This window comes from Equus quagga, chromosome 12 (assembly GCF_021613505.1).
Source record: "Equus quagga isolate Etosha38 chromosome 12, UCLA_HA_Equagga_1.0, whole genome shotgun sequence".
NCBI classification, from domain to species: domain Eukaryota; kingdom Metazoa; phylum Chordata; class Mammalia; order Perissodactyla; family Equidae; genus Equus; species Equus quagga.
The window spans coordinates 100,334,059-100,346,330 of NC_060278.1; the positions used below are offsets into that span (position 1 = coordinate 100,334,059).

The window sequence follows — 12,272 nt, forward strand, 5'->3', positions numbered from 1 at the left end:
GGTTTTTCAAACTGTGCTTCAAAGAACTGAAGTGTCCAGAGGACGTACCTTGATGGCGGGGGGTGGGTGGGTGAAGTGGGGGTGAGGACAGGACAAGCGGGCAGGGGTCCCTCACTTCAGCCAGATCGGGGGATCCCACTAAGATGTTTCCAGAAGTGGTGCTGAGGCTGCAGGAAGCCTGGGGACGTCTGTGCCTCCATGAGGAATGCAAACTCGCCGCCCGCCCCCAACCCCATCCCGGGGTGGAGCGGCTGGTGAGGGGCAGGCTCCTGCCAGAGGGTGGGCGCTACTCAGTTTCAGCCCAATGCCACCACGCGGGAAGGCCCGGACTGCTAGTTTGTCGTGAGAAGCTGTAAACCTGGATTGATTTTGACGTGTTGGTGCAGAGCTATAAATACACAGGCCAGATCTGGCCCGCGGGCCGGGACTTTGACACCTCTGTTCCAGGCAGCCCTGTCATCTTGCAGGTGGTGGTGGGGGGGCACCGGGAGGGAGGTGGGGCCTGGGCGGGCTGCAGAGGAGGGTGGGATTCTGACAGAGACGAGAGGGCGTCCGGGAGGTGCGGCAGTGAGATCGCGGGCGAGGGGGGGAACACGGGAGCCTGTGGTTACAGTGGAGGGAGGGAAGAAGAGAGCGGACCCAGAGAGAAGAGGAGACGCGATAATGGCGGGGAGGATGCTGGGAAATAAACCAAGAGGCCAGACCTAAAGCAGGACTGGAAAAAGTCACAAAAGGACTTTAATAATATTAATAACTACACTTCCGAATGGTTTGCCAACACAGCTCCTTTATTTTACCCCTGACTTGGGTTCTTGGCAGTCTCTGCGGATGCCAGGGACTACTTGCCCAACCAGGAGCGTTCTCATTTGCAGATCATTTCCTAAATGCTAAATTAGAAATTGAATACTGGTGTGTGAAGTTTAGGTGGATTAATGAACGATTTATTAATTTCGGTTTAGCAGGTTTCTTTAAGTATTTTAGAGGCAATGAAGTTCTGGTTCCAAATGTCCCTTGCAAATCTGCCACCTGGCAGCAGCCAAAATTTGAGGTGACGTGCAAAAATAGCTGATGTGTAAGGATGGAAAGGGGTGAGGGAAGGTTAGCCAGTCCGGGAGAGTTCGCTTTCCTGGGAGGATCAGGGCAGGCTCCCTGGAGGAGGTGGTTTTGAATCCGAGTGGCAAAGGATGGGGGAAATATAGACCAGGCAGCCGGTCTAGGGTGAGCGGGGGCAGGCCAGGCGGCGGGCCCTGCGCGTGAAGATGTGTGAAGGCGGGAACAATGCGGTGGGAGTTTGGACCACGGGGCTGGGGCTGGTGGAGGCCGCCGCAAGGAGAGATGAGGCCCATGGGGGCACTGCCAGGCCGGAGGGCAGGGAGCGCGGAGAACGCGGCTGACCTCTGTTCCAGGGGCTCGTGCTAAAGAAGGGCTGCCTCGTCCTCTGTCCACCACCAGGCGCCCTTTCCCCTCAGGCCTGTGCAGTCATCTTTGGTGAAATATGAGAATGAGTTGCCTGCATGGAGGCCCACAGGACGCCCAGCCCTGCACGGATGGCTTTGGGGGCGTCAGCTCATTCATTCCTCCCGTTAGTTGCATGAGGGAGGTGTTATCATGATGCCCATTGTTCAGAGGGCACAGAGGAGGCCCAGAGAGGTTAAGCAACACGGCTAATGTCACATAGCCAGGAAGTGGCAGAGTGGTATTGGAATCCAGACCTCCTGGAACCCAAAGTCCTTGCACTAAGCACTGCTCTGTAATGCTCCTCATGTGCTCCCACCAGGCCTGTGACCTGAGCACCATAGTCCTCCCCATTTGTTGGAGGGAGAAACTGAGGCTCTGAGAGGTGGAATCACTTGCATGAGATCACACAGCCGGAGGGGAGAAGCCGAGGTTGGAATCCCCGGGTCCAGGTGACTCCAGTGCGCTTTCTGCAACCACCAACGACACAGCTGCTTGCTCTGCCACCTCCATGTCCTTATCTGAGAAGCGGGGCGAGGACAGCGGCCACCCGGTGGGGCCGTGCGGGGGTCCGAGGGGGGCGCTTGGCCGTCGCTTTAGGGACGCTGGCTGTGGCCACTTGTGTGAAGGCGCTGTTAGTAAATGAGTGGGTTAGTGGGAGGCCTCAAGCAGTGCCCTGCACACAGTAGGTGCTCAGAAGTGCTGGCCGGCGGCATTACTACTGTGGGACCTGCCGCAGGGCGGCCCGAGGTGCTTCCCAACCTGCCTCCTTCGCAGACGCTCCACTCGTGTCCATCACCCAGCGACGGGCCTCGGAGTCCAGGTCAGGAGGACGCAGGGCGTCCGCCCATCAGTCCGGGAGACGCTGCGAGCACTGGGTGACCAGTCCGATGTCAGGGTTTGAACCCTGGACCCGCTGTGTGACCTCTGGCAAGCGTCTTGCCTTCTCTGAGCCTCAGTTTCCCCTTTTGTCTGTAGAGCCTGGGCCAGCTGCCCCGGAGGTGCCAGCCCCGCGCAAGGCCAGGGGCGGTTCCCGTGCCCCCGCTGGCCGCCGTCCCCGCCTCCTGCCTCCCGAGCTGCAGGCCCGCCCGGCTCAGCTGTGACGACCAACCAGCCAATGTGTTTACTGAACTGCCTGACCCCTTCCGGGAACTGGGCCCAAGCTTCCCAGAACTCGGGTATTAATGACCCGGAGCCACATGACAGAGCATGACACAGCACTTTTGGGCACAAGGCAGGGCCCAGAGGGGCGCGTGGGGGGCCGCGGCCCAGCCCCCAGCCCGCTGGCGGGTGAGTCACCCTGGCCTCCTGCAGCCTCCTGAGCGTCCGCTCGGCGCCCTCCCCCAGCCCCAGAATGTCCTCCCCCGGCCGGCCGCCTGCGACCTCCGGACCTTTGCCCCAGTGACCTAGAAGAGGTCCTGCTGAGCCGGGCTGCCCTCTGGGGCCGCAGACCTACTTGTTAAGCACTTACTGCCCGTGAGGCGCTGTCTCACAGTGATGGGGAAACTGAGGCTCAGAGGGGGGAACGGGGCCTGCAGCTGCGCGGGGCAGCCTCGAATCCCAGCAGCTCTAGGCGCCCTTGGATGATCTTCCATCCCCTCGACAACCCCACAAGGGAGGGGCCGTGTGGGCTGTTTCACAGCTGGGGAACCGAGCACGGGGGGGTGCTGAGTACCCCGCCCAAGCTCTGAGTCGGGTCTGTCTTGGGACCGCTCGGCACCAGCGCGGGCAGCAGGCAGGCAAGCTCGGCTCCGGCCACGCAGGTTCGAGTCCTGACTCTGCTTTTCTCTGGCTGTTAGCCTGGGTCCCAAGGCTGCGCTGCTGAGCTGGGGCGATGGCAGAGGTGACACGGGGGTCCTGACCTCCGGGGCGGCTGGGAGGCTGCACTGGGCTGTAAGTACCTCTGGACACACAGAGTGGCTGCACGCTGACCGTCCCCGTCCGCAAGTCCCCCACCTGGTGGCCGCCCCCGGCACCCTTTGCCCCACCCCCGGCACCCTTTGCCCCACCCCCGGGGCAAGTGAGGGTGGCGGTTTTTATGGGCTGGGAACCAGATGGGCGCGGGGGCTCGGAGGCCCCCCCACCGGTGGGCATGGGGCCGCCTGGATCTCAGCCTCCGGACTCCGGGCTGGGGGTGGGGCAGTGCTTTAATGATCTTCCCCCCAGTCCCCAACTGCTGTTGAGCGCCTGCTGTATACCAGACTCCAGGGGCACACCAGCGAGCAGGGTCTCTACCTGGATCCTGGTGGAGGAGACAGGAGAGCCCTGCGCAGACATGGGAACGGATAAGACGTTCTCTGCCAGGGAGAGGTGCTGTGACAAGAATAAACAGGGGTGTCTGGGAGCTGCATCACTCAGGGAGGGCTTCCTGGAGGAGGTGACATGGAGAGACATCCAAGGAACAGAAGGAAAGGACCCTGGGAAGGATTTCCAGCAGGGAGAACAGCAAGGGCAAAGGCCCTGGGGTAGGTTTGGGCTTGGGATGTTCCAGGAAATTCAAGGAGGCCAGCTGCCTGGTACGCCGAGGGAGTGAAAGTCACAGGAGGTGATGCTGGAGCTGTCAGAGCATGCAGGGATTGTGGCCAGCGCCACTGGGAGGATGTGAGTGGGGAGGGGACCAACGTGACCCGGATTGACGGACAGTGAGCTGTCACTCACCGTGACAATCAAACTCTCTCCCCATCTGCCAGACGAGCTAACTCTCACCCAGGTTGAGTTCACCCTGAGGGTCGGTGGCAGGCGGGTGGGACCGAGCGGGTGGATGGACAGTTCAGGATGGCTGCCCCAAAGAAGAGGCAAGGAAGAACCTGGGGCGGGGAGTGGACGGCCCACGGGTCAGCAGGGGCGGCCAGGTCATCCCCGCAGCCCCGAGAGCTGCGGGCTTCTTGGCAGAGGAGGTGCCCTCTGGGCTGAGGTTGGGGCAGAGGTGCTGGAAGAGTGCTGCTGGGAGAGGGAACAGCATGCAGGGAGGCCCTGAGGTAAGAGCGAGAGTAGGGTGTGTTTGGGAAATTCATCATTGCTCGGGACTCAAGAGGGGGAGAGGCGATGGGTGACACTGTCAGGATCCCCATCCTGGGAGGCCTCAGAGCCAAGGGGAGGAGATGGAATTTCATTCTGAAGGCCTACTGTGTGCCAGGCCCAGGTGGATGCCAAGATGGGCACATGTTCGCCCTCCTGGGCCCCGTGATTCAGAGGTGGGGGCAGCCCAGAGGGGGATCAGGGACATGACAGGGAGAGCAGAGGGCCGTGAGCTCCCACTCTTGCTTTTACAAAAGACCCCCGGGGTTCAAATCTCAGTTCTGTGACGCCTTCACTGTGTGACCCAGGGTAAGTCACTTCACCTCTCTGAGCCTTGGTTTCCTCATCTGTAAATTCCACTTGGAAAGATACTGTCAGAACCCAGTGAGATCATTTTTTCATCCACTCATTCATTCAGTCACTATTTTTTTGTGCACCTACTATGTGCCAGGCACTAGACTGGGCTCTAGGGGCACAGTGGTGACAAAAATCTCCTGCTTTGACGGAAGAGATGTTATGCAGCAGAGAAGAACATGGTCTCTGGAGCCGGATGGGCTGCGTTAGCTCCTGGTCCACCACTTATCCACTGTGTGACTTTGGGCGAGTTGCTTTACCTCTCTGAGCCTTATCTGTAAAATGGAATAATTATAGTACCCACCTCGTGGGGTTGTTGTAAGGACATGTGAGTGAGTAATGTGTTTAGCACAGAGTCTGGTGCACAGTAGGTACTCAATACATGTTCTGTATGCTTGTGCTCAAATTGGGGAGACAGACAATAAGCAATCAGATGACGGTGAGTGGACAAGGTGGTGTCTGAAGCGGGACGTGTCAATACCAGCTCTTAGCACAAGTGGGCATACAGTAGGCACTCAATAGGTGTTTCTCCTTCTTCGTCTCCTCTTGAGCCCAGCCTGGACGGTGACAGGGTCTGAGGTTTGGGAGTCCGTGTGCAAGACGGGAGCCATCTTTGCTGACCCAGAAACCTGGGGCTGAGCTTTGGGGCCACGGAGAGCAGAGATGTCCCTGCCACCCCTCCCCGCCGCTGCCCGCAGCCCATCCCCAGCATTGCTAGCAGCCTGGGTGGCTGGGGCGAGCCGGGGCCTGCCCGCGGGTCCCCAGTAATGACACTCATTACACAGGTGTCTGGCTGCACACGGGGGGCGAGGGCCCTGGGGGCCACGTTCACGTGGCACCCTGCCAGCCCACCCTGGGCCCTTCCTCATCCTTGACTTGCCCGGGGCCGGTGGCAGGCGGGGGAGAAGTCGCACGGGGCCAGCTGGCGCCCGGCGAGAGGAGGGAAAGCGGAGACGTTTGGGTGTCAGGGACTGGTGTGGAGGACGGGGCAGGGGGCGTGGGGTGTGGCGTGTGCGTGCATGCATGTGTGTGTGCATGCGGTGTGCACAGGGGCATGGTGAATCTGCGCACCCGTCTGGGGCCCCTCCGGCCTGTCCACGTGGAGGCGAGAGGATCTACACAGAGGGAGCGCTGACAGCCTCCCACATGGGCTCGAAATCTGCAGCATCCATTTCACCTGTTTGCTTCACCTACGTGCACAGGCGGGAACCAGACTGTGGCCGGCCTGGGCCTGGCGACATCAGAGCCAGCGCAGGGCCAGTACTGGCCTCTGCTGTCCAAAGCTCCAAGTGCAGGGAGAGGCGGACGCCGAGCCCAGGTGCGAGACATCCCAGTGAAGCCTTTGGTGGGGAAGTAAGGCAGGATGATGAGAGAGCGAGCCGCAGGAGGGGGTCGGGGAGGACCCTCTGAGAAGGTGACCTTGCGCTGAGGCCTGAGGATGAGCCACCGTGGCAAGATCTGGAGGAAGAGCGTGCTGGGCAGGAGGAACAGCAAGTGCAAAGGCCCTGAGGCAGCACCAGTTTGGCCTGTTTGCAGAGCGTCAGGGAGGCCCCAGGGAGAGGAGTGAATGAGGAGAGAGGGTAGGAGACCAGGTCAGGTACGGTGGGGCCGCCGTCGTGGGCCAGGGTCAGGAGTGTGGCTCTTGCTCCGTGGACAGTAGGAAGCTTGGCATGTGGTCGGCACACAGATGGAGGCTCCCTGGGGGTGAATGGTTGGAAGAGAGTGGGGGCTGGCGCGGTGGGTGTGGGAACCATGGGCCCAGCGACAGACAGGAACGTGGGCCGCCCAATTTCTGTTTGAACCTAGTCTCCCGGGTTCAAACCCCCTGGATGCTCGAGCCTGTTATTAAGCTGGCTGCACCCTGGGGCGCCTGCCTTTATCCCCAGACAGACAGGGCCTGGCCTGCCTGCCCCGAGGTCGACCCCGGCCCCCCAAGGGGAGTGGACGGGCCGGACTGGTGAACGCCCTGTGCCCGCCCCAGCCCCGCTGGGCCCCGCAGCAGGGCCAAACGTACTTCTAAGAGCTGGAAGGAGCCTGTGGGGCAATGAGCATCCCCCATTCACGGATGGGGAGACTGAGGCCAGAGAAGGGGACGGTATGTCCCAGGCTCCATGGCAGGGAGCTGACGGCAGCACCTTGGGAGTCTCTGTTGTAGCTCCCATCTCTTCCCGCTTCCTCCTCTGTCCACTGGGCTCCTCCCCGTGTGACTCTGGCCGGGGGAGCAGCCGGGGTCTGGGCAAGGCCAGAGGGACCAATTTGGACGGCCTCTCCTAGCTGGGTCCTGCAGGAAGGACTGCCCCACAATTGAGCTAGTGAGTTCCCCGTCACTGGAGGCATGCAAGCAGCTGCAGGTAACAGCCTCTCATCTGCTTACGGGGCTGCAGAGGGGTCTGCATGAATGAGAGACGACGTCCCTTCAAGCTCTGGGTTCCACAGGACCATGGCCCAGTCGTTCTCCACTCAGGCCTCAGTTTCCCAACTCTGATTTTTTTTTATGTGTATAATCAGAGTGACCTTGATAAAAGGATAGCCTCGAGGATGAGAGTTCCCTGCTTCTATCCCGTCCCTGGCTCCCCCGGCCTCAGGGGACAGTCCAGCCCTCACCACGACCCAGACAGCCTGCAGCCCTGGCCCGAGGCCTCTCCTTCCCTCTTTGTGCTGTGGCCACTCAGACTTCCTCACCGTTGTTCCAGGTCGCTGCCTTTTCCTGCCTCAGGGCTTTTGTAGAAGCCGTGACCACTGGGTGCCAGGACAAGTGCTTTCTGTTATTTAAATCTCTCACCAGCCCTGTGAGATAAATGCTATCATGGCATCCATTTTACAGATGAGGAAACTGAGTCTCAGAGAGATCAAGTGTCTTACCCAAAGCCACACAGCCCATAAGCAGAGGAGCCAGGATTTGAACTCAGGCCTCCTGGAACTTAACACTACTCTCTTTTCTTCTTTCCTTGTGGGACTCATTCTCACTTTCAGAACTTTGCTCCATAGCCCCCTTCTCCAGGAAGCCCTCCCTGACTGCCCTCCCAATCCTTCTGTGCCCGTCCTGAGTTTCACCATCGCCAGGCTGATCACGTCGCCTCACAATTATCTCCTCTTTTACAGCTTTATTGAGGTACAACAGACACGGCGCGTGTTCTAGTGTGCACGTTGGTGAGTTTTGACACATGGATGCGCTCATGAAGCCACCAGCACAACCAAGACTGTGAGCATACCCATCACTTTCCACTCCCGAGGTTTCCCTGTGTCCTTTTGTCGCCGCCCTTCCCACCCGGCCTCCTCCACGCTCTCTATTGCTGTAACTCAGTCTACGTTTTCCAGAAGTTTCTCCAAGTGGAATCATATAGCACATCCTCCCTTGTCCGCTTCTTTCCCTCGGCGCGAGGATTTCGAGATTCATCCTGTCATCACGCCCGTTATCTTCTCAGGTGTCCGCCCCCTCCCAGCAGGCCGTGAGCTCCGTGCGGCAAGGACTTTGTCTTATTTGTCTCCGTGTCCTCAGCACCCCGCACAAGGCTGCGCACACAGGAAGTGCCTAATAGATGCCTGACTGGCGGGAGGGTGGAGACGAGCCCGTGTGGGGGACGGGCAGGCTGCAGCCTCGTGGCAGCGAGGAGCCCGAAGACTGGCTGGGACAACGGCCCCTGGACGCTCCGGAGGCCCCGTGGCCCCATCAGATGAGCATATCCGCTCATCCCGGTGGCTGTCTCTGGGGGTCAGAGACCTGAACTGCACAAGGGTTGGGCTTGGGCTGAGGACGCGCTTAGTGGCCCCTTTATCTGGCGTGGGCATCCGGCCCTGTGTTCTGGAACGGCACAGCTTGCACGCCCAGCGGGCCACGCGGCCTGGGCCCGGGCATGGCAGGAAGGGAGCTGGCGCCCCCCCAACCCCCCAAACCAGTCCGACTCCTCTGGAGAGGCTGCGGGAGCTGAGCGAGCGCGGGCGGCGGGGAAAGGAGGAGGTGGAGGGAGGACCCGCTCCATCAGCGACCGTCCCGGGGAATTTCCAGTCCTGCCCCGGCCGGCTGGTTACACAGGCGGTTTCCAGGTCTCGGCCTCAGCCCGAAGGTTCCATGGCCCCAAGGCCTCTGGGTCTCATCCCCAGCTGGAAAGGCAGCTGGCCAGGCTGGGGAGGGGCGAGGGGACAGAGCTACATCCCGAGACGGCCCGCAACCAAAGCTGAGTGAGGCATGGGCTTCCTGCGCGATGTTACTGCCCATTTCCCAGATGGAAAAACCGAGGCGAGAGCTGTGGATTGGCTGAGGTCACACAGGGGTCGCCGGGGAGCAGGAGCGCTTAAGGACCAGCGGTCATCTTGCAGAGCCTCCTTCGAAGATGACAATGTTCTTTTGACAAATGCTCATTGAACCCCTACTGTGTGCCAGGCTCCATGCTCAGCTCTGGGGATTAAAAGAGAGTCCCGGGGCCGCCCCATGGCGTGGTGGTGAAGTCCAGCGCCCTCCGCCTCCCTGGCCTGAGTCTCGGGTTCGGATCCCAGACACAGACGCACACCACGCGTCAAGCTGTGCTACGGTGGCGTCCCACATGCGAAATAGAGGAAGAGTCACGCAGATGTTAGCTCAGGGCTAATCTTCCTCAAGCCAAAAAAAAAAAAAGAGGAAGATTGGCAACAGATGTTAGCTCGGAGAAAATTTTCCTCACACACACAAAGCAAGAGAGTCCTGGGCATGTATCGTGTGTCACATCTTACCTCCAGATGGAAAAACTTTTGAGGGCAGGCTGTGGAACTTTGTTTTCTTGTTTGTGGAAACAAGGAATTTACACCAGGTTAGCGTTTCCCAAATAGGGTCTGAAGGACACAGATTCTCTGGGACATTGAGAGCAGTGACATGGGGAAAAGGGTTCCACGGGCCCAAGAGTTTGGGAGTTACTGTGTGTAAGAATGGAGCGTTTGCTGCAGGACTTCTCAGAGCCTTCAATGTCTTAACAAGCTCCGTGAGCATCTCAGTGGATGGGTGCTCTGAGTCACCCTCTGTGAGATCTAAGGGAGCCTGTTTAGTGTCTTCCTGTCTTTCTGATTCCTGGTTTGGATGCCACTTCCTCCGAGGAGGCTTCTCCGAAGCCCCAGGTGGACCTGCGTCTGTTCCTGTGAAGGCGCCTGCCTGGAGCTCCCTTCGACCTCTTAATATTTTCCACCTTGAGTTGTAACTCTCTGTTCCCATCACCAGCCTGTGCGCTGCTCGAGGGAGGAGCCCACGGTGATTCATGTCTTGGTCCTGGTACAGGGAGCTGAATGGGTGGATGCAGAAGTTAATGGGAGGAAGGATGAGTGATGACCTGATGAATGAATGGGCGGACGGTCGAATGGAAGATTTAATGACTGGGTACATGGGCGGATGGATGTTTACGGATGGATGAAATGCATGAAGAGACAGGTAAACCAAAGCCTAGATGAATCCATGAGGGACATGATGAACAAATGAAATAATGCATGGATGGACGGATGGATGAATAAAGAAATTAGTGGATAAATGGGTGGATGGATGATGGAGGGGTGGGTGAATACAGAAATGGTGATGGATGACAAATTATGAGGTAGAGGATGCGGATAACTCACGGTTTAATATTGTGAATTATTGATGGAGGAATGAATAGATAACATATAATTAAATGAGTAAATAGAATGATAAATGAAATGGATGAATTAATAGATGGCTAGATGAGAAAATGCATAAAGGGATAAATGGATAGATGGATTGGTAATTTCCTGAGTGTATGGATGGGTGATGGATGGATAGATGAGAGAGTGGATGAGAAGGATGGATGGATGAATGGGTGGATGGGTGGCTTGGAGACTGGATGGATGCATTGATGAACGGATGGATGGGTGGATGGAGGAGTGAGTGGTTGGATGGGCAAGTGAGAGGCTGGATGCAGCAGTGAATGCACGCAATGTCATAAGGTCTGCACCGAGGTCAAGATGGCAGAAATATCCCTCATCCCTCTTTGATGCAGCAATTTATCAAGTTTTTGGAATTTGAAAGTTTAATGAAAGCAATGAACTATATCTCTAGAAAACTGCACATAGACATGAAACGTCAGCAATTTTAAGAGGGCGGTGGTCATCAGGCCTAGAAGCTGCCTACAGACCCCCAGGAGTCCCAGTGCAGAGCAAGGAGTTTCCTTTATTCCTCAGGCCCTGACCTTGGAGAGGAACCCAGGCCCAGAGGGATGCAGGCAGCTGAGATGGGGATGCCGGGTGTCCCAACGGAAAGAGCACTCGTGTATTCATTTGTTCACGGCACAGCATTTCCGCGCCTTTTCCGGATGCCTGTGAGAAGACAAAGCCGCCTCTCATAGCGCCGGGTGTTCGGAGTTTGAAGTCACACAGATTTCCTTTGTAATCTCATCTCTGATGCTCACCGGCTGGTTGACCTTGGGAAAAGTCCTTCACTCTCTGGGCCTCCTCTTCATGTATAACACAGGGATGGCAAGAATTCCTACCTGTTGGCTTGTAAGTGTGTAAACAAGCGTGTAAGTGTATAAACAAGCCTAGTGCTCAGAGCATAGTAAGTGCCCAACAAATGCTGGTGGCGGGGTACCCAGGACACCCTCTCTTCCCTTGAAGCAGTCACTGTCTGGGAGGAAAGACAGACAAGCAAGCAGAGCACGAGTCCCAGAGGCGGGTGGGGGTCGTGGCGGGGGACCCTGCGACGTCACCTGAGTGTCATGGCACTCGACACCTGTGTACGTTGAAGTCTCCTTCCAGCCAGAGGCCGCAGAGACTGGACGGCTGCGAGCCACATTTCCCAGCCTCCTTTGCAGCGACAGTTCTGTGTGCTCTTAGGTTCCGCGATCACATGCCCGCCCGGGAGATTCAGAGAGTGGAGGCCGTCTGGTTTTTGCTGTGGCTCTCTTTCTGCTGATAAACATGGCCACACACTGCATTTTCTTGCAGCAATGTACATGCCTGGTGACCAGTTTGGAGGTCTGGGGAGGGGGGCTCCTGTCTCCAGAGAGCTGCTGGGTGGCCTGTTCTCCAAGCCACCAGCTCCCGCGCGGCCTGCTGATGCCCCACCATCCCGACCGGCCGAGGGGCAGCTCCCATATGGGCCAGTTCTGCTCCTTGTTTCGGAGCCCTTCCCGCCCTTCTAGTGATTTTCTTCCAATTCCCTGTATTCCGCCCTTTCTGCATAAAATACCTGGACCAGTTTCTGGTTCCTGCAGCTGTAGCCTGACTCACACACGTAGGACTCCAGGAGGTACTAAACCAGACTTTGGGGGTCAAAGAAGGTTTACGAAGCCTGTGTCTCCTAAGTTGGGTCCTGAAGGGCATTTGGGCAGTGGTGAGACAAGAAGTGGGGCTGGGAGGGGAAGAGCACTCCAGGCAGGAGGAACAGCCTGTGCAAAGGCTCAGAGGCAAGTGGGAACATAGCGTATGGGAGAAGGGAGAGTGGTTCAGGCTGGCTGGAACATACAGGGCACGGA

The 12,272-nt window shown here is 58.1% G+C and overlaps 1 long non-coding RNA gene across 1 annotated transcript; it reads left to right on the forward strand.

Annotated features, from left to right (window-relative positions):
- Positions 1-670: 670 nt before the first annotated feature.
- On the forward strand, positions 671-11,991 carry LOC124248251 (uncharacterized). Its single transcript, XR_006890960.1, has 3 exons — positions 671-2,745; positions 3,255-3,348; positions 7,930-11,991. It is a non-coding gene; the product is annotated as an uncharacterized LOC124248251 (long non-coding RNA).
- The last annotated feature ends 281 nt before the right edge of the window (positions 11,992-12,272 follow it).